General features: G+C 39.8%; 1 protein-coding gene across 5 annotated transcripts in view; it reads right to left on the bottom strand.

Annotated features, from left to right (window-relative positions):
* The window catches only part of LOC130275560 (beta-1,3-galactosyltransferase 2-like), an 82,025-nt gene that overhangs the window by 2,959 nt on the left and 56,632 nt on the right, over window positions 1-22,434 (bottom strand). Inside the window, exon 1 of one of the 5 annotated variants that reach the window (XM_056523668.1) lies at window positions 4,880-5,100. The exons of the other annotated variants lie outside the window; for them this stretch is intronic. The gene's annotated coding sequence lies outside the window, so the exon portion shown is untranslated. Of the gene's footprint in view, window positions 1-4,879; window positions 5,101-22,434 lie in introns of those variants that run through there. 5 annotated transcript variants of the gene reach the window in all.

The raw sequence follows: 22,434 nt of genomic DNA, 5'->3' as shown, positions 1-22,434 counted from the left end.
AGCAGTGGCAGCAGCAGGAGCAGTGGCGGCAGTGCAGGCGGCAGGAAACAGCAGGAGGTGAGGCCTGTTTACCTCCTGCTGTTGCTTAGCAACAACTCTCAGCATGCACAGCCAAAGGGCATGCTGGGAGTTGTAGTTTTGCAACAGCTGGAGGCACATTTTTTTCCTATGAAAAAGTGTGCATCCAGCTGTTGCATAACTACAACTCCCAGCATACACGGACTACCAAAGGGCATGCTGGGAGTTGTAGCAGTGTGCCCCCAGCTGTTGCAAAATTACAACTCTCAGCATGCCCTTCGGCTGTCAATGCATGCTGAGAGTTTTAGTTTTGCAACAGCTGTAGGCACACTGGTTGTGTATCACTGAGAGTTTATGACCTAACTCAGTGTTTTGCAACCAGTGTACCCCAGCTCCAGCATGCACTGAGAGACCGAAAAACACAAAACAATATAAGTTTGGTATTTTTTACTGCATGATGAACAGTGTAAAAATAAATCACAAAATACAATGGCATAATTTCCTTTCCAAAATCAATCAACCAATAAGTTTATAAATAAATGTTATTTAATACATTAAATATACACCAGGATGGTGCCATTAAAAAAAACACAACTCAACAATGCAAAAAAACAAGTCCTCCTATATTGACAGTATGTGGAGAGAGAGAATAAAAAAAAGTTATGCATTTCAGGTAAAAGGCATCTCAAGTCTCCCACTAGAATGAAGATGCAGATGCACATGCTCTCCATTCATTCTCTATGGGGGCTACCAGACATAGCCAAACACTGTACTCGGCTATTTCCAGCAGTTCCCATACAGATATAATGGAGAGGCTGCGCACATGTGCGACCCACCACCCATTCTGAAACCATAGACAGATAGTCCGGCACTGCTGCTGCACAATCCGGCACTGTAATAGTGTTATGCACTGACTGAACAGGTGTGGGAAGTCTTCACCAGCTGAGCTATTTGTGGTGCTCTGGCAACCAACAACAGATCTCTCCAAAAGGTATGTATGAGAAAATAAGATAGCCGGCACTCACCATATATCTTCAGCTTCTTCTTTTATTGATAATATACTCACATATAGCAAAAGGGGGTAGGCGCAAACTGGGAGTACCACAAGGCTACAGCAGCCATTTTGCACCTCTTGGTGCTCTAAGAGGTGGGAAACGACTGCTGTAGCCTTGTGGTACCGGAGGAGGCCAGATGAGACACTAAGCGGTGCGAAACGGCTGCTATAGCCTTGTGGTACTCCCCTGTTTGTGTCTACTGCAAATGGACAGAAATGCCATGTTACCCTATAGTTCTGTCATGGGTACCCTGTGATACAGGCTGATATGGTACGCGCCCGTGTGTGTGAGTTTTTTTTCTTTTTTTTTTTTTTTTCTTTTATTCAATAAAAGAAGAAGCTGAAGATATATGGTGAGTGCCGGCTATCTTATTTTCTCATAAATACCACCACCCATTCTTGTTCTCGAGATCAGCAGATGGATGGACCCCCTCTATCTTTTGCTAGTTGGGGCAATCTCTTTATTTAAATGTATGGTGCTTCAGGTGTAATGTAATATCTAAGTTTATTTTCAGTCTTTGCAATAAATACGAAAGATATGTTCACAGCCTCTCCCATATCAGATGTCACTATATACAGTCCCATACAATGTGCTATGTTATCACAAAAGAGAAACCCTTTGAAATATTATACGATCGGCCATATGGTATTCTTGGTATTACTCACTGTATTATAACTAATGTATGTAATTCTATCTTTCATTATGCCTGTTGTATTTACTGCACCTCTATTGTAATATACGGTAATAAATGGTTCTACCAGATCTAATCTTTCTAGCAAAAACAAACTACTCCTTTTACATCTTCCTTCTCTTATGTTACTGATTTAGCACAACACAAGTCGTTCATTACTGGAAATAAGGCATAGTATAGTGGTTCCTCTTTTATATGCTTAGAGATAGCACATTTCTTCTTCGTGGGACAAAAATATACAGCATTGTTGATACAGCAAGATTAAATCACTATTGCTCATTGTCGCTCTCAGAGATTGAGCTAAATTTGCTCTGAATTTTCCAATTACATTTTTTGGGTAATTTGTTTTAGGAAAATCGTAAGTATGTTCTGGTATGGGAGCAGGGACAACTGTCAGGTGCCCCTGCTCCTGTATAGTGAGTGTTAAAGCATAAAATAAATGCCTCTCTGCTCAGTTAACATTCCATGAGCCAGGCCGCATAGAGAGGGGGGATTTATCATTGGTCCTTGTGTATAACTCATTTTCTCTGTGTTTTTTGCTTTGAATTTTGTGGAGTTGAGAGAGATTTATTAAAAGTTCTCATGATGTTAACAAATTTTGCCTAAAAACGGAAGCTATGGAGAGTCTTTCCTCTATGTATGATTAAGGGTGGAAACACCTGAAACGCGTCACATGACTTCCACTGGATTTTACCTGATGACTGTTTTTACTTCAATAAAGAACCGAGAACGCATGCACGGCTCCGAGCTGGAATCATTCTACTTGTTACTTATGCTTTGGGTGCTTGCCCAGCACCATCTGAGTCTCAGACTGGATATCGAGCAGGACACACAGTGCTTGTATATTACAGGACAGGTCTGCTCTTTTTTGTAAGGACAGTATATTACAGCACACAGGGCCGGACTGGGGATAAAAACCAGCCCTGGAAATTACTGCATACCAGCCCCACTTGTCAATGGCCGCAGCCACAATGTAAATGACAGAAGGAATGGACCCATTTATTACTCTTAACCCCTTAAGGACCAGGCGTTTTTCTGTTTTTGCACTTTTGTTTTTTCCTCCTTACCTTTAAAAAAATGATAATTCTTTCAATTTTGCACCTAAAAATCCATATAATGGCTTATTTTTGTGCCACCAATTCTACTTTGTAATGACATCAGTAATTTTACCCAGAAATTTACATTTTTTGTGCCGTGATCTGATGTTTTTATTGGTACCACTTTTTGTTTTGATCAAACTTTTTGATCGCTTTTTATAAAAATTTTTATGGTTTATGTTTTTTATGTTTTTTTATGGTCTATGTTTCTATGACCAAAACTTTGCTATTTTTTGTGAACAACACTCCATACAATGGTTGAATAACACTTATACCAGAAAAGAACAATACCACTATACCATGACTGAAAAACAACAGCGTGCCAGAACAGAACAATACCGCCATACAATGATTGAATAACACCGCCATACCAGAACAATACCACCATACAATGATTGAATAACACCCCCATACCAGAACAGAACAATACTGCCATACAATGACTGGATAACACCGCCATACCAGAACAATACCGCCATACAATGACTGAATAAAACCGCCATACCAGAACAGAACAATACCGCCATACAATGATTGAATAACACCCCCATACCAGAACAGAACAATACTGCCATACAATGACTGGATAACACTGCCATACCAGAACAATACCGCCATACAATGACTGAATAAAACCGCCATACCAGAACAGAACAATACCCCATACAATAAATGAATATTACCGCCATACCAGAACAGAACAATACCCCATACAATAAATGAATATTACCGCCATACCAGAACAGAACAATACCCCATACAATAAATGAATATTACCGCCATACCAGAACAGAACAATACCCCATACAATAAATGAATATTACCGCCATACCAGAACAGAACAATACCCCATACAATAAATGAATATTACCGCCATACCAGAACAGAACAATACCCCATACAATAAATGAATATTACCGCCATACCAGAACAGAACAATACCCCATACAATAAATGAATATTACCGCCATACCAGAACAGAACAATACCCCATACAATAAATGAATATTACCGCCATACCAGAACAGAACAATACCCCATACAATAAATTAATAACATCGCCATACCAGAACAGAACAATACCCCCATACAATAAATGAATATTACTTCCATATCAGAACAGAACAATACCCCATACAATAAATGAATATTACCTCCATACCAGAACAATACCACCATACAAAATATATATATATTCACAACAATGGCGCAGCATTCCAGTGCAAAAAACTTGAATTTATTTTCTCATGTCACACGAAAAACAGCAATGTTTCAGCTCCTCAATGGAGCCTTTTTCAATCATGCTTGAAAAAGGCTCCATTGAGGAGCTGAAACATTGCTGTTTTTGTGTGACATGAGAAAATAAATGCACATTTTTTGCACTGGAATGTTGCGCCAATTTTGTGAATGTCTGCTTGGAAGAACAGAGTGGTAAAGAAGTGCTGAATTTCTTTGAGAAACTACATATATATATTCTCCATGAATGGGGGGGGGGGGGGGTTATAATATATATATATATATATATATATATATATATATATATATATATATACATACACTGTGTGTGTAGAGATATATATGTGTATGTATTGTATATTTACACACACACACACATCAGCATTTCCCAACCAGGGTCCCTCCAACTCCCAGCATGCCCTTACAACAGCTGGAGGCACCCTGGTTGGGAAATGCTGATGTGTGTAAATATATACATACATACACACACATATATATCTCCACACACACACTGTGTATATATATATATACACAGCCACAGTATGTACATGTATGTGTATATTTACACACACACACATCAGCATTTCCCAACCAGGGTGCCTCCAGCTGTTGTGAAACTACAACTCTCAGCATGGCTAACTGTAGTTTTGCAGCTGGAGGCACTCTGCAAAACACTGGTGTGTGTGTTTATAAATATATTATAATATAATATATATATATATATATATATATATATATAATACAAACACTGCCCCCCTTCCCTTACATACAAGAGCACTTACAGAGTGAAGATATCTTCAGTGCCCGGGTCTGACTCCCCCACGCCACCTCACAGGAGAGTTCAGCTTTCCCAGGATCACCATCAATAACACAGGTTTGTGACTGGGGTCCTGCGCGCCTGTTATCAGAAGCTAGCAGGCCAATGTGGGGGGGGGGGGGAGGATTATCGCACTGAAGCACCAGTCACCCGGCCATCCCCACACGCAATAAGGCTGCTTTCACACTATGAAGTTCACCCGTTAATAAACGTATGTTATTATGTATTATCAACAGACATTTAATAACGGGTGAATTAAGGAATGCTACAAAACATCCGTCATGTACCGGACGTTTTTACACCTCTGCCTACAGACTCCCACAGCCAGGACTACTACTACTCCCATCATGGAACAGACTTGGGAGCAGTAAATCCCTAGCGGAAGTCTGCAGACAGCTGGGGAGGCTACATTAGTGTTTGTACTACTACTCCCATCATTGAACAGAGTCTGTTCCATGATGGGGGTTGTAGTACAGGGGCTGAGGCATTGATCGCTCCGGGTCTCACTTTTGACACCCGATGCAATCAGAAGTTATTAAGCAGGGGAGCGGGCGGCATGGTCCTCAACCCTGCTATCACCAATGTATTTTTTACTTTCATTTTTAAATTCCCTGCGGGGATCCCTGAATGGCCGGTACTGAGGAGCCAATCAGGGATCCCCCTGGGGTTTTAAAAATGGACAATGTGAGGGGACATATGTATTATGTATAATAAAAGTGTTTATTGGGGGGGGCATAGAGCGCTATATATCTAGCCCCTGCCAGCGCATTAATAAAAATATGACCCCTGCCAGCCCATATAGAAGTATATATCTGTGACCCCGCCAGCGTGTTTATAAGTATATATCTATAGCCCGCCAGCGCATACTGTGACCCCGCCAGCGTGTTTATAAGTATATATCTATAGCCCCGCCAGCGCATACTGTGACCCCGCCAGCGCATATAAGTATATATCTAGCCCCTGCCAGCGCATACTGTGACCCCGCCAGCGCATATAAGTATATATCTAGCCCCTGCCAGCCCATACTGTGACCCCGCCAGCGCATTTAAGTATATATCTAGCCCCTGCCAGCGCATACTGTGACCCCGCCAGCGCATTTAAGTATATATCTATACCCCCCACCAGCGCATACTGAGACCCCGCCAGCGCATTTAAGTATATATCTATACCCCCCACCAGCGCATACTGTGACCCTGCCAGCTCATTTATAAGTATATATCTATACCCCCGCCAGCGCATACTGTGACCCCGCCAGCGCATTTGTCCTAATTTTCTATTGCAGCGCAGCTATAAGTGACAACCATACCAGAACGTATTCAGCAGCGCCCCGCCAGATGATCCTGACAGATAGACTATTCATTCATATAACGCTGTACAAATGCGCTATATATGACAAGTGTATATGTCAGCAGCGCATCCAGCAGCCGCTCGGCCGATGATCCTCACAGGTATACAATTCATTCACATCGCGGCAGCTGCATATGTATATAGAAGCGCTGTGGGGGGCAGATAACGCTATATGTCTGCCCCCCCCCCAGCACATCTATATACATATACAGTTGCCGGCGCTACGAATGAATAGTCTATCTGTCAGGATCATCTGGCGGGGCGCTGCTGAATACGTTCTGGTATGGTTGTCACTTATAGCTGCGCTGCAATAGAAAATTAGGACAACTGCGCTGGCGGGGTCACAGTATGTGCTGCCGGGGGATATAGATATATACTTAAATGCGCTGGCGGGGTCACAGTATGCGCTGGCGGGGGTATAGATATATACTTATATGCGCTGGCGGGGTCACAGTATGCGCTGGTGGGGGGTATAGATATATACTTATAAATGCGCTGGCGGGGTCACAGTATGCGCTGGCAGGGGTATAGATACACACTTATAAATGGGCTGGCGGGGGTTATATTTTTATTAATTAATGCGCTGGCAGGGGCTAGATATATAGCGCTCTATGCCCCCCCCCCCCCCCAATAAACACTTTTATTATATATATTACCCCTCACATTGTCCATTTTTAAAACCCCAGGGGGATCCCTGATTGGCTCCTCAGTACCGGCCATTCAGGGATCCCCGCGGGGAATTTAAAAATGAAAGTAAAAAATACATTGGTGATAGCAGGGTTGCAGACCATGCCGCCCGCTCCCCTGCTTAATAACTTCTGATCGCATCGGGTTTCAGAAGTGAGACCCGGAGCGATCAATGCCTCAGCCCCTGTACTACAACCCCCATCATGGAACAGAGTCTGTTCCATAATGGGGGTAGTATTACAAACACTAATGTAACCTCCCCAGCTGTCGGCAGACTCCCGCAGTGGGGAATTACTACTCCCAGCATGGAAACAAGTCTGTTCCATGATGGGAGTATTAGTAGTCCCTCAGCACTGCAGGAGTCTGCTGATGTCACCTCTTCTGAGCATGCTCAGTAAAAATAATGTCCGTTATAATAACGGGCATTAACGGGTGTATTTTCTAACGTATGTCGGCCATAGACTTCAATGTTAAAAATAACATACGTTAATATACCCGTTACTTGTGACGTGCAAAAAATGAGTGCATGTCACGTTATTTCTCCCGTCACAACTAACGTACGTTAGTCATGACGGGCTATAATGTGTGACAAAGGGTAAACGAAAAAACCCATTGACTTTAATGGGGTTGTTTAACGTGTGTTAATAATTATGTTTCAAACGTACGTGTATTAACGGGAGAACCTCATAGTGTGAAAGCAGCCTAACAGGAAAATTTCCTTTCTCCGGCGCCGGTCTGAGTAAGGGCTGCACGGTGCAGCACACAGCGCCCCAGCCTTTCAAGCAGCAAGTGATTTTCCTGCCCTCCTCAGTGGCAGGCCTGCGCAGTGACGCCAGCCCCGTTATTATGCGGCCACCGTAACTCTAAGGAAGCCGCATTGCTCGTCATCTGGGGGAGGGGCCTCTGGCCGGCAGACCGAGGTGTGCAAAATTATGTAAACAGCCGGGTCAGCGCATTGCATCAAAGCCGGAGGCAGAGCAGCTTTTTCTGCCTCCAGCTCCTACATAGGCCCCAAGTTACTTACACAGCACTGCTGGCCGGCCCATGGGGGGAGCAGCCTACCAGGAATTTTCCCAGTGTCCCGGTAGGCCAGTCTGGCCCTGACAGCACATATCAGCTCTCTTATGTAAGAACAGTATATTACAGCACATATCAGCTCTCTTATGTAAGGACAGTATATTACAGCACATATCAGCTCTCTTATGTAAGGACAGTATATTACAGCACATATCAGCTCTCTTATGTAAGGACAGTATATTACAGCACATATCAGCTCTCTTATGTAAGGACAGTATATTACAGCACATATCAGCTCTCTTATGTAAGGACAGTATATTACAGGACATATCAGCTCTCTTATGTAAGGACAGTATATTACAGCACATATCAGCTCTCTTATGTAAGGACAGTATATTATAGGACATATCAGCTCTCTTATGTAAGGACAGTATATTACAGCACATATCAGCTCTCTTATGTAAGAACAGTATATTACAGCACATATCAGCTCTCTTATGTAAGGACAGTATATTACAGCACATATCAGCTCTCTTATGTAAGGACAGTATATTATAGGACATATCAGCTCTCTTATGTAAGGACAGTATATTACAGCACATATCAGCTCTCTTATGTAAGGACAGTATATTATAGGACATATCAGCTCTCTTATGTAAGGACAGTATATTACAGCACATATCAGCTCTCTTATGTAAGAACAGTATATTACAGCACATATCAGCTCTCTTATGTAAGAACAGTATATTACAGCACATATCAGCTCTCTTATGTAAGGACAGTATATTACAGCACATATCAGCTCTCTTATGTAAGGACAGTATATTACAGCACATATCAGCTCTCTTATGTAAGGACAGTATATTACGGCACAGATCTGCTCTCTTATGTAAGGACAGTATATTACAGGACATATCAGCTCTCTTATGTAAGGACAGTATATTACAGCACATATCAGCTCTCTTATGTAAGGACAGTATATTACAGCACATATCAGCTCTCTTATGTAAGGACAGTATATTATAGGACATATCAGCTCTCTTATGTAAGGACAGTATATTACAGCACATATCAGCTCTCTTATGTAAGAACAGTATATTACAGCACATATCAGCTCTCTTATGTAAGAACAGTATATTACAGCACATATCAGCTCTCTTATGTAAGGACAGTATATTACAGCACATATCAGCTCTCTTATGTAAGGACAGTATATTACAGCACAGATCTGCTCTATTATGTAAGGACAGTATATTACAGGACATATCAGCTCTCTTATGTAAGGACAGTATATTACAGCACATATCAGCTCTCTTATGTAAAGACAGTATATTACAGGACATATCAGCTCTCTTATGTAAGGACAGTATATTACAGGACATATCAGTTCTCTTATGTAAGGACAGTATATTACAGCACATATCAGCTCTCTTATGTAAGGACAGTATATTACAGCACATATCAGCTCTCTTATGTAAAGACAGTATATTACAGGACATATCAGCTCTCTTATGTAAGGACAGTATATTACAGGACATATCAGCTCTCTTATGTAAGGACAGTATATTACAGCACATATCAGCTCTCTTATGTAAGGACAGTATATTACAGCACATATCAGCTCTCTTATGTAAGGACAGTATATTACAGGACATATCAGCTCTCTTATGTAAGAACAGTATATTACAGGACATATCAGCTCTCTTATGTAAGGACAGTATATTACAGCACATATCAGCTGTCTTATGTAAGGACAGTATATTACAGGACAGATCTGCTCTCTTATGTAAGGACAGTATATTACAGCACATATCAGCTCTCTTATGTAAGGACAGTATATTATAGGACATATCAGCTCTCTTATGTAAGGACAGTATATTACAGGACAGATCTGCTCTCTTATGTAAGGACAGTATATTACAGCACATATCAGCTCTCTTATGTAAAGACAGTATATTACAGCACATATCAGTTCTCTTATGTAAGGACAGTATATTACAGGACATAACAGCTCTCTTATGTAAGGACAGTATATTACAGGACAGATCTGCTCTCTCATGTAAGGGCAGTATATTACAGGACAGATCTGCTCTCCTATGTAAAGACAGTATATTACAGCACATATCAGCTCTCTTATGTAAGGACAGTATATTACGGCACATATCAGTTCTCTTATGTAAGGACAGTATATTACGGCACAGATCTGCTTTTTTATGTAAGGACAGTATATTACAGGACAGATCTGCTCTATTATGTAAGAGCAGTATATTACAGCACATATCAGCTCTCTTATGTAAGGACAGTATATTACAGCACATATCAGCTCTCTTATGTAAAGACAGTATATTACAGCACATATCAGCTATCTTATGTAAGGACAGTATATTACAGCACATATCAGCTCTCTTATGTAAGGACAGTATATTACAGGACATATCAGCTCTCTTATGTAAGGACAGTATATTACAGCACATATCAGCTGTCTTATGTAAGGACAGTATATTACAGGACAGATCTGCTCTCTTATGTAAGGACAGTATATTACAGCACATATCAGCTCTCTTATGTAAGGACAGTATATTACAGGACAGATCTGCTCTCTTATGTAAGGACAGTATATTACAGCACATATCAGCTCTCTTATGTAAAGACAGTATATTACAGCACATATCAGTTCTCTTATGTAAGGACAGTATATTACAGGACAGATCTGCTCTCTCATGTAAGGGCAGTATATTACAGGACAGATCTGCTCTCCTATGTAAAGACAGTATATTACAGCACATATCAGCTCTCTTATGTAAGGACAGTATATTACGGCACATATCAGTTCTCTTATGTAAGGACAGTATATTACGGCACAGATCTGCTTTTTTATGTAAGGACAGTATATTACAGGACAGATCTGCTCTATTATGTAAGAGCAGTATATTACAGCACATATCAGCTCTCTTATGTAAGGACAGTATATTACAGCACATATCAGCTCTCTTATGTAAAGACAGTATATTACAGCACATATCAGCTATCTTATGTAAGGACAGTATATTACAGCACATATCAGCTCTCTTATGTAAGGACAGTATATTACAGGACATATCAGCTCTCTTATGTAAGGACAGTATATTACAGCACATATCAGCTCTCTTATGTAAGTACAGTATATTACAGCACATATCAGCTCTCTTATGTAAGAACAGTATATTACAGCACATATCAGCTCTCTTATGTAAGAACAGTATATAACAGCACATATCAGCTCTCTTATGTAAGGACAGTATATTACAGCACATATCAGCTCTCTTATGTAAGGACAGTATATTACAGCACATATCAGCTCTCTTATGTAAGGACAGTATATTACGGCACAGATCTGCTTTTTTATGTAAGGACAGTATATTACAGGACAGATCTGCTCTCTTATGTAAGGACAGTATATTACAGGACAGATCTGCTCTCTTATGTAAGGGCAGTATATTACAGCACATATCAGCTCTCTCATGTAAGGACAGTATATTACAGGACACATCTCTCTCATGTAAGGACAGTATATTACAGCACATATCAGCTCTCTTATGTAAAGACAGTATATTACAGCACAGATCTGCTTTTTTATGTAAGGACAGTATATTACAGGACAGATCTGCTCTCCTATGTAAAGACAGTATATTACGGCACATATCAGTTCTCTTATGTAAGGACAGTATATTACGGCACAGATCTGCTTTTTTATGTAAGGACAGTATATTACAGGACAGATCTGCTCTCTTATGTAAGGACAGTATATTACAGGACAGATCTGCTCTCTTATGTAAGGGCAGTATATTACAGCACATATCAGCTCTCTCATGTAAGGACAGTATATTACAGGACACATCTCTCTCATGTAAGGACAGTATATTACAGCACATATCAGCTCTCTTATGTAAGGACAGTATATTACAGCACATATCAGCTCTCTTATGTAAGGACAGTATATTACAGCACATATCAGCTCTCTTATGTAAGGACAGTATATTACAGCACATATCAGCTCTCTTATGTAAAGACAGTATATTACAGCACAGATCTGCTCTCTTATGTAAGGACAGTATATTACAGGACAGATCTGCTCTCCTATGTAAAGACAGTATATTACAGCACATATCAGCTCTCTTATGTAAGGACAGTATATTACAGCACATATCAGCTCTCTTATGTAAAGACAGTATATTACAGCACAGATCTGCTTTTTTATGTAAGGACAGTATATTACAGCACATATCAGCTCTCTTATGTAAGAACAGTATATTACAGCACATATCAGCTCTCTTATGTAAAGACAGTATATTACAGCACATATCAGCTCTCTTATGTAAGGAAAGTATATTACAGCACATATCAGCTCTCTTATGTAAGAACAGTATATTACAGCACATATCAGCTCTCTTATGTAAGGACAGTATATTACAGGACATAACAGCTCTCTTATGTAAGGACAGTATATTACAGCACATATCAGCTCTCTTATGTAAGGACAGTATATTACAGGACAGATCTGCTCTCTCATGTATGGGCAGTATATTACAGGACAGATCTGCTCTCCTATGTAAAGACAGTATATTACAGCACATATCAGCTCTCTTATGTAAGGACAGTATATTACGGCACATATCAGTTCTCTTATGTAAGGACAGTATATTACGGCACAGATCTGCTTTTTTATGTAAGGACAGTATATTACAGGACAGATCTGCTCTATTATGTAAGAGCAGTATATTACAGCACATATCAGCTCTCTTATGTAAGGACAGTATATTACAGCACATATCAGCTCTCTTATGTAAAGACAGTATATTACAGCACATATCAGCTATCTTATGTAAGGACAGTATATTACAGCACATATCAGCTCTCTTATGTAAGGACAGTATATTACAGGACATATCAGCTCTCTTATGTAAGGACAGTATATTACAGCACATATCAGCTGTCTTATGTAAGGACAGTATATTACAGGACAGATCTGCTCTCTTATGTAAGGACAGTATATTACAGCACATATCAGCTCTCTTATGTAAGGACAGTATATTACAGGACAGATCTGCTCTCTTATGTAAGGACAGTATATTACAGCACATATCAGCTCTCTTATGTAAAGACAGTATATTACAGCACATATCAGTTCTCTTATGTAAGGACAGTATATTACAGGACAGATCTGCTCTCTCATGTAAGGGCAGTATATTACAGGACAGATCTGCTCTCCTATGTAAAGACAGTATATTACAGCACATATCAGCTCTCTTATGTAAGGACAGTATATTACGGCACATATCAGTTCTCTTATGTAAGGACAGTATATTACGGCACAGATCTGCTTTTTTATGTAAGGACAGTATATTACAGGACAGATCTGCTCTATTATGTAAGAGCAGTATATTACAGCACATATCAGCTCTCTTATGTAAGGACAGTATATTACAGCACATATCAGCTCTCTTATGTAAAGACAGTATATTACAGCACATATCAGCTATCTTATGTAAGGACAGTATATTACAGCACATATCAGCTCTCTTATGTAAGGACAGTATATTACAGGACATATCAGCTCTCTTATGTAAGGACAGTATATTACAGCACATATCAGCTCTCTTATGTAAGTACAGTATATTACAGCACATATCAGCTCTCTTATGTAAGAACAGTATATTACAGCACATATCAGCTCTCTTATGTAAGAACAGTATATAACAGCACATATCAGCTCTCTTATGTAAGGACAGTATATTACAGCACATATCAGCTCTCTTATGTAAGGACAGTATATTACAGCACATATCAGCTCTCTTATGTAAGGACAGTATATTACGGCACAGATCTGCTTTTTTATGTAAGGACAGTATATTACAGGACAGATCTGCTCTCTTATGTAAGGACAGTATATTACAGGACAGATCTGCTCTCTTATGTAAGGGCAGTATATTACAGCACATATCAGCTCTCTCATGTAAGGACAGTATATTACAGGACACATCTCTCTCATGTAAGGACAGTATATTACAGCACATATCAGCTCTCTTATGTAAAGACAGTATATTACAGCACAGATCTGCTTTTTTATGTAAGGACAGTATATTACAGGACAGATCTGCTCTCCTATGTAAAGACAGTATATTACGGCACATATCAGTTCTCTTATGTAAGGACAGTATATTACGGCACAGATCTGCTTTTTTATGTAAGGACAGTATATTACAGGACAGATCTGCTCTCTTATGTAAGGACAGTATATTACAGGACAGATCTGCTCTCTTATGTAAGGGCAGTATATTACAGCACATATCAGCTCTCTCATGTAAGGACAGTATATTACAGGACACATCTCTCTCATGTAAGGACAGTATATTACAGCACATATCAGCTCTCTTATGTAAGGACAGTATATTACAGCACATATCAGCTCTCTTATGTAAGGACAGTATATTACAGCACATATCAGCTCTCTTATGTAAGGACAGTATATTACAGCACATATCAGCTCTCTTATGTAAAGACAGTATATTACAGCACAGATCTGCTCTCTTATGTAAGGACAGTATATTACAGGACAGATCTGCTCTCCTATGTAAAGACAGTATATTACAGCACATATCAGCTCTCTTATGTAAGGACAGTATATTACAGCACATATCAGCTCTCTTATGTAAAGACAGTATATTACAGCACAGATCTGCTTTTTTATGTAAGGACAGTATATTACAGCACATATCAGCTCTCTTATGTAAGAACAGTATATTACAGCACATATCAGCTCTCTTATGTAAAGACAGTATATTACAGCACATATCAGCTCTCTTATGTAAAGACAGTATATTACAGCACAGATCTGCTTTTTTATGTAAGGACAGTATATTACAGCACATATCAGCTCTCTTATGTAAGGACAGTATATTACAGCACATATCAGCTCTCTTATGTAAGGAAAGTATATTACAGCACATATCAGCTCTCTTATGTAAGAACAGTATATTACAGCACATATCAGCTCTCTTATGTAAGGACAGTATATTACAGGACATAACAGCTCTCTTATGTAAGGACAGTATATTACAGCACATATCAGCTCTCTTATGTAAGGACAGTATATTACAGGACAGATCTGCTCTCTCATGTATGGGCAGTATATTACAGGACAGATCTGCTCTCCTATGTAAAGACAGTATATTACAGCACATATCAGCTCTCTTATGTAAGGACAGTATATTACGGCACATATCAGTTCTCTTATGTAAGGACAGTATATTACGGCACAGATCTGCTTTTTTATGTAAGGACAGTATATTACAGGACAGATCTGCTCTATTATGTAAGAGCAGTATATTACAGCACATATCAGCTCTCTTATGTAAGGACAGTATATTACAGCACATATCAGCTCTCTTATGTAAAGACAGTATATAACAGCACATATCAGCTCTCTTATGTAAGGACAGTATATTACAGGACAGATCTGCTCTCTTATGTAAAGACAGTATATTACAGGACAGATCTGCTCTCTTATGTAAGGACAGTATATTACAGGACAGATCTGCTCTCTTATGTAAGGACAGTATATTACAGGACAGATCTGCTCTCTTATGTAAGGACAGTATATTACAGGACAGATCTGCTCTCTTATGTAAGGACAGTATATTACAGGACAGATCTGCTCTCTTATGTAAGGACAGTATATTACAGGACAGATCTGCTCTCTTATGTAAGGACAGTATATTACAGGACAGATCTGCTCTCTTATGTAAGGACAGTATATTACAGCACATATCAGCTCTCTTATGTAAGGACAGTATATTACAGGACACATCTCTCTCATGTAAGGGCAGTATACTACAGGACACATCTCTCTCATGTAAGGGCAGTATATTACAGGACACATCTCTCTCATGTAAGGGCAGTATATTACAGGACACATCTCTCTCATGTAAGGGCAGTATACTACAGGACACATCTCTCTCATGTAAGGGCAGTATATTACAGGACACATCTCTCTCATGTAAGGGCAGTATATATTACAGCACACATCTCTCTCATGTAAGGACAGTAAATTACAGGACACATCTCTCTCATGTAAGGGCAGCATACTACAGGACACATCTCTCTCATGTAAGGACAGTATATTACAGGACACATCTCTCTCATGTAAGGACAGTAAATTACAGGACACATCTCTCTCATGTAAGGGCAGTATATATTACAGGACACATCTCTCTCATGTAAGGACAGTATGTATTACAGGACACATCTCTCTCATGTAAGTGCAGTATACTACAGGACACATCTCTCTCATGTAAGGGCAGTATATTACAGGACACATCTTTCTCATGTAAGGGCAGTATATTACAGGACACATCTCTCTCATGTAAGGACAGTATATTACAGGACACATCTCTCTCATGTAAGGGCAGTATATTACAGGACACATCTCTCATGTAAGGGCAGTATACTACAGGACACATCTCTCTCATATAAGGACAGTATATATTACAGGACACATCTCTCTCATGTAAGGGCAGTATATATTACAGGACACATCTCTCTCATGTAAGGACAGTATATATTACAGGACACATCTCTCATGTAAGGGCAGTATATATTACAGGACACATCTCTCTCATGTAAGGACAGTATACTACAGGACACATCTCTCTCATGTAAGGACAGTATATTACAGGACACATCTCTCTCATGTAAGGGCAGTATATTACAGGACACATCTCTCATGTAAGGGCAGTATATATTACAGGACACATCTCTCTCATGTAAGGACAGTATATTACAGGACACATCTCTCTCATGTAAGGACAGTATACTACAGGACACATCTCTCTCGTAAGGGCAGTATACTACAGGACACATCTCTCTCATGTAAGGGCAGTATATTACAGGACACATCTCTCTCATGTAAGGGCAGTATATATTACAGGACACATCTCTCTCATGTAAGGGCAGTATATTACAGGACACATCTCTCTCATGTAAGGACAGTATATTACAGGACACATCTCTCTCATGTAAGGACAGTAAATTACAGGACACATCTCTCTCATGTAAGGGCAGCATACTACAGGACACATCTCTCTCATGTAAGGACAGTATATTACAGGACACATCTCTCTCATGTAAGGGCAGTATATTACAGGACACATCTCTCTCATGTAAGGGCAGTATATATTACAGGACACATCTCTCTCATGTAAGGACAGTATATTACAGGACACATCTCTCTCATGTAAGGACAGTATACTACAGGACACATCTCTCTCATGTAAGGGCAGTATACTACAGGACACATCTCTCTCATGTAAGGGCAGTATATTACAGGACACATCTCTCTCATGTAAGGGCAGTATATATTACAGGACACATCTCTCTCATGTAAGGGCAGTATATTACAGGACACATCTCTCTCATGTAAGGACAGTATATTACAGGACACATCTCTCTCATGTAAGGACAGTAAATTACAGGACACATCTCTCTCATGTAAGGGCAGCATACTACAGGACACATCTCTCTCATGTAAGGACAGTAAATTACAGGACACATCTCTCTCATGTAAGGGCAGTATACTACAGGACACATCTCTCTCATGTAAGGGCAGTATATATTACAGGACACATCTCTCTCATGTAAGGACAGTATATATTACAGGACACATCTCTCTCATGTAAGGGCAGTATATTACAGGACACATCTTTCTCATGTAAGGGCAGTATATTACAGGACACATCTCTCTCATGTAAGGACAGTATATTACAGGACACATCTCTCTCATGTAAGGACAGTATATTACAGGACACATCTCTCATGTAAGGGCAGTATACTACAGGACACATCTCTCTCATATAAGGACAGTATATATTACAGGACACATCTCTCTCATGTAAGGGCAGTATATTACAGGACACATCTCTCTCATGTAAGGGCAGTATATATTACAGGACACATCTCTCTCATGTAAGGGCAGTATATATTACAGGACACATCTCTCTCATGTAAGGGCAGTATACTACAGGACACATCTCTCTCATGTAAGGGCAGTATATTACAGGACACATCTTTCTCATGTAAGGGCAGTATATTACAGGACACATCTCTCATATAAGGACAGTATATATTACAGGACACATCTCTCTCATGTAAGGGCAGTATACTACAGGACACATCTCTCTCATGTAAGGGCAGTATATTACAGGACACATCTTTCTCATGTAAGGACAGTATATTACAGGACACATCTCTCTCATGTAAGGACAGTATATTACAGGACACATCTCTCTCATGTAAGGACAGTATATTACAGGACACATCTCTCATGTAAGGACAGTATATATTACAGGACACATCTCTCTCATGTAAGGGCAGTATACTACAGGACACATCTCTCTCATGTAAGGGCAGTATATTACAGGACACATCTCTCTCATGTAAGGACAGTATATTACAGGACACATCTCTCATGTAAGGACAGTATATATTACAGGACACATCTCTCTCATGTAAGGGCAGTATATTACAGGACACATCTTTCTCATGTAAGGGCAGTATATTACAGGACACATCTCTCATATAAGGACAGTATATATTACAGGACACATCTCTCTCATGTAAGGGCAGTATACTACAGGACACATCTCTCTCATGTAAGGGCAGTATATTACAGGACACATCTTTCTCATGTAAGGACAGTATATTACAGGACACATCTCTCTCATGTAAGGGCAGTATATTACAGGACACATCTCTCTCATGTAAGGGCAGTATATATTACAGGACACATCTTTCTCATGTAAGGGCAGTATATTACAGGACACATCTCTCTCATGTAAGGGCAGTATATATTACAGGACACATCTTTCTCATGTAAGGGCAGTATATTACAGGACACATCTCTCTCATGTAAGGACAGTATATTACAGGACACATCTCTCTCATGTAAGGACAGTATATTACAGGACACATCTCTCATGTAAGGGCAGTATATATTACAGGACACATCTCTCTCATGTAAGGACAGTATATATTACAGGACACATCTCTCTCATGTAAGGGCAGTATATTACAGGACACATCTCTCTCATGTAAGGGCAGTATATATTACAGGACACATCTCTCTCATGTAAGGACAGTATATATTACAGGACACATCTCTCATGTAAGGGCAGTATACTACAGGACACATCTCTCTCATGTAAGGACAGTATATATTACAGGACACATCTCTCATGTAAGGGCAGTATACTACAGGACACATCTCTCTCATGTAAGGACAGTATATATTACAGGACACATCTCTCTCATGTAAGGACAGTATATACTACAGGACACATCTCTCTCATGTAAGGACAGTATATTACAGGACACATCTCTCTCATGTAAGGGCAGTATATATTACAGGACACATCTCTCTCATGTAAGGGCAGTATATTACAGGACACATCTCTCTCATGTAAGGACAGTATATATTACAGGACACATCTCTCTCATGTAAGGACAGTATATATTACAGGACACATCTCTCTCATGTAAGGGCAGTATACTACAGGACACATCTCTCTCATGTAAGGACAGTATATATTACAGGACACATCTCTCTCATGTAAGGGCAGTATACTACAGGACACATCTCTCTCATGTAAGGGCAGTATATTACAGGACACATCTCTCTCATGTAAGGACAGTATATATTACAGGACACATCTCTCTCATATAAGGACAGTATATATTACAGGACACATCTCTCTCATGTAAGGACAGTATATATTACAGGACACATCTCTCTCATGTAAGGACAGTATATATTACAGGACACATCTCTCTCATGTAAGGACAGTATATATTACAGGACACATCTCTCTCATGTAAGGACAGTATATTACAGGACACATCTCTCATGTAAGGGCAGTATATTACAGGACACATCTCTCTCATGTAAGGACAGTATATTACAGGACACATCTCTCTCATGTAAGGACAGTATATTACAGGACACATCTCTCATGTAAGGGCAGTATACTACAGGACACATCTCTCTCATATAAGGACAGTATATATTACAGGACACATCTCTCTCATGTAAGGGCAGTATATTACAGGACACATCTCTCTCATGTAAGGACAGTATATATTACAGGACACATCTCTCATGTAAGGGCAGTATACTACAGGACACATCTCTCTCATGTAAGGACAGTATATTACAGGACACATCTCTCTCATGTAAGGGCAGTATACTACAGGACACATCTCTCTCATGTAAGGACAGTATACTACAGGACACATCTCTCTCATGTAAGGACAGTAAATTACAGGACACATCTCTCATGTAAGGGCAGTATATATTACAGGACACATCTCTCTCATGTAAGGACAGTATATATTACAGGACACATCTCTCTCATGTAAGGACAGTATATATTACAGGACACATCTCTCTCATGTAAGGGCAGTATATTACAGGACACATCTCTCTCATGTAAGGGCAGTATATTACAGGACACATCTCTCTCATGTAAGGGCAGTATATATTACAGGACACATCTCTCTCATGTAAGGACAGTATATTACAGGACACATCTCTCTCATGTAAGGACAGTATATTACAGGACACATCTCTCTCATGTAAGGGCAGTATATTACAGGACACATCTCTCATGTAAGGGCAGTATATATTACAGGACACATCTCTCTCATGTAAGGACAGTATACTACAGGACACATCTCTCTCATGTAAGGGCAGTATATTACAGGACACATCTCTCTCGTAAGGGCAGTATATTACAGGACACATCTCTCTCATGTAAGGGCAGTATATTACAGGACACATCTCTCATGTAAGGGCAGTATATATTACAGGACACATCTCTCTCATGTAAGGACAGTATATATTACAGGACACATCTCTCATGTAAGGGCAGTATATATTACAGGACACATCTCTCTCATGTAAGGACAGTATATTACAGGACACATCTCTCTCATGTAAGGGCAGTATATTACAGGACACATCTCTCTCATGTAAGGGCAGTATATATTACAGGACACATCTCTCTCATGTAAGGGCAGTATATTACAGGACACATCTCTCTCATGTAAGGGCAGTATATTACAGGACACATCTCTCTCATGTAAGGGCAGTATATATTACAGGACACATCTCTCATGTAAGGGCAGTATATATTACAGGACACATCTCTCTCATGTAAGGACAGTATATTACAGGACACATCTCTCTCATGTAAGGGCAGTATATTACAGGACACATCTCTCTCATGTAAGGGCAGTATATTACAGGACACATCTCTCATGTAAGGGCAGTATATATTACAGGACACATCTCTCTCATGTAAGGGCAGTATATTACAGGACACATCTCTCTCATGTAAGGGCAGTATATTACAGGACACATCTCTCTCATGTAAGGGCAGTATATTACAGGACACATCTCTCTCATGTAAGGGCAGTATATTACAGGACACATCTCTCTCATGTAAGGGCAGTATACTACAGGACACATCTCTCTCATGTAAGGGCAGTATATTACAGGACAGATCTGCCCTCTTATGTAAGGACAGTATATTACAGGACACATCTCTCTCATGTAAGGGCAGTATATTACAGGACACATCTCTCTCATGTAAGGGCAGTATATTACAGGACACATCTCTCTCATGTAAGGGCAGTATATTACAGGACACATCTCTCTCATGTAAGGACAGTATATTACAGGACACATCTCTCTCATGTAAGGACAGTATATATTACAGGACACATCTCTCTCGTAAGGGCAGTATACTACAGGACACATCTCTCTCATGTAAGGACAGTATATTACAGGACACATCTCTCTCATGTAAGGACAGTATATATTACAGGACACATCTCTCTCGTAAGGACAGTATACTACAGGACACATCTCTCTCGTAAGGGCAGTATATATTACAGGACACATCTCTCTCGTAAGGGCAGTATATTACAGGACACATCTCTCTCATGTAAGGGCAGTATACTACAGGACACATCTCTCTCATGTAAGGGCAGTATACTACAGGACACATCTCTCTCATGTAAGGACAGTATATTACAGGACAGATCTGCCCTCTTATGTAAGGACAGTATATTACAGGACAGATCTGCCCTCTTATGTAAGGACAGTCTATATTACTGGACACATCTCTCTCGTAAGGACAGTATACTACAGGACACATCTGTTCTTTTTTTGGGCAGTATATTACAGGACAGATTTGCTAAGTCTTTGCAGCACATGCACATGAAGGACAGATGAAATAATACTTATTCATCATAGGAATGTATGTCCTGCCCTATAACAGGAGGACACAGCTGCCTGTATCTGCAGAAGGGGCAGAAATCAGGTACATTTGATCCTGCAGAACTTGTATACCCCTATCTCAACTCCAAGGAGTAAGG

The sequence above is a fragment of the Hyla sarda genome, chromosome 6, assembly GCF_029499605.1.
Source record: "Hyla sarda isolate aHylSar1 chromosome 6, aHylSar1.hap1, whole genome shotgun sequence".
Taxonomy (NCBI): domain Eukaryota; kingdom Metazoa; phylum Chordata; class Amphibia; order Anura; family Hylidae; genus Hyla; species Hyla sarda.
Note: the sequence above shows the minus strand (reverse complement) of the source record. Positions and strands in the feature narration are given on the sequence as shown.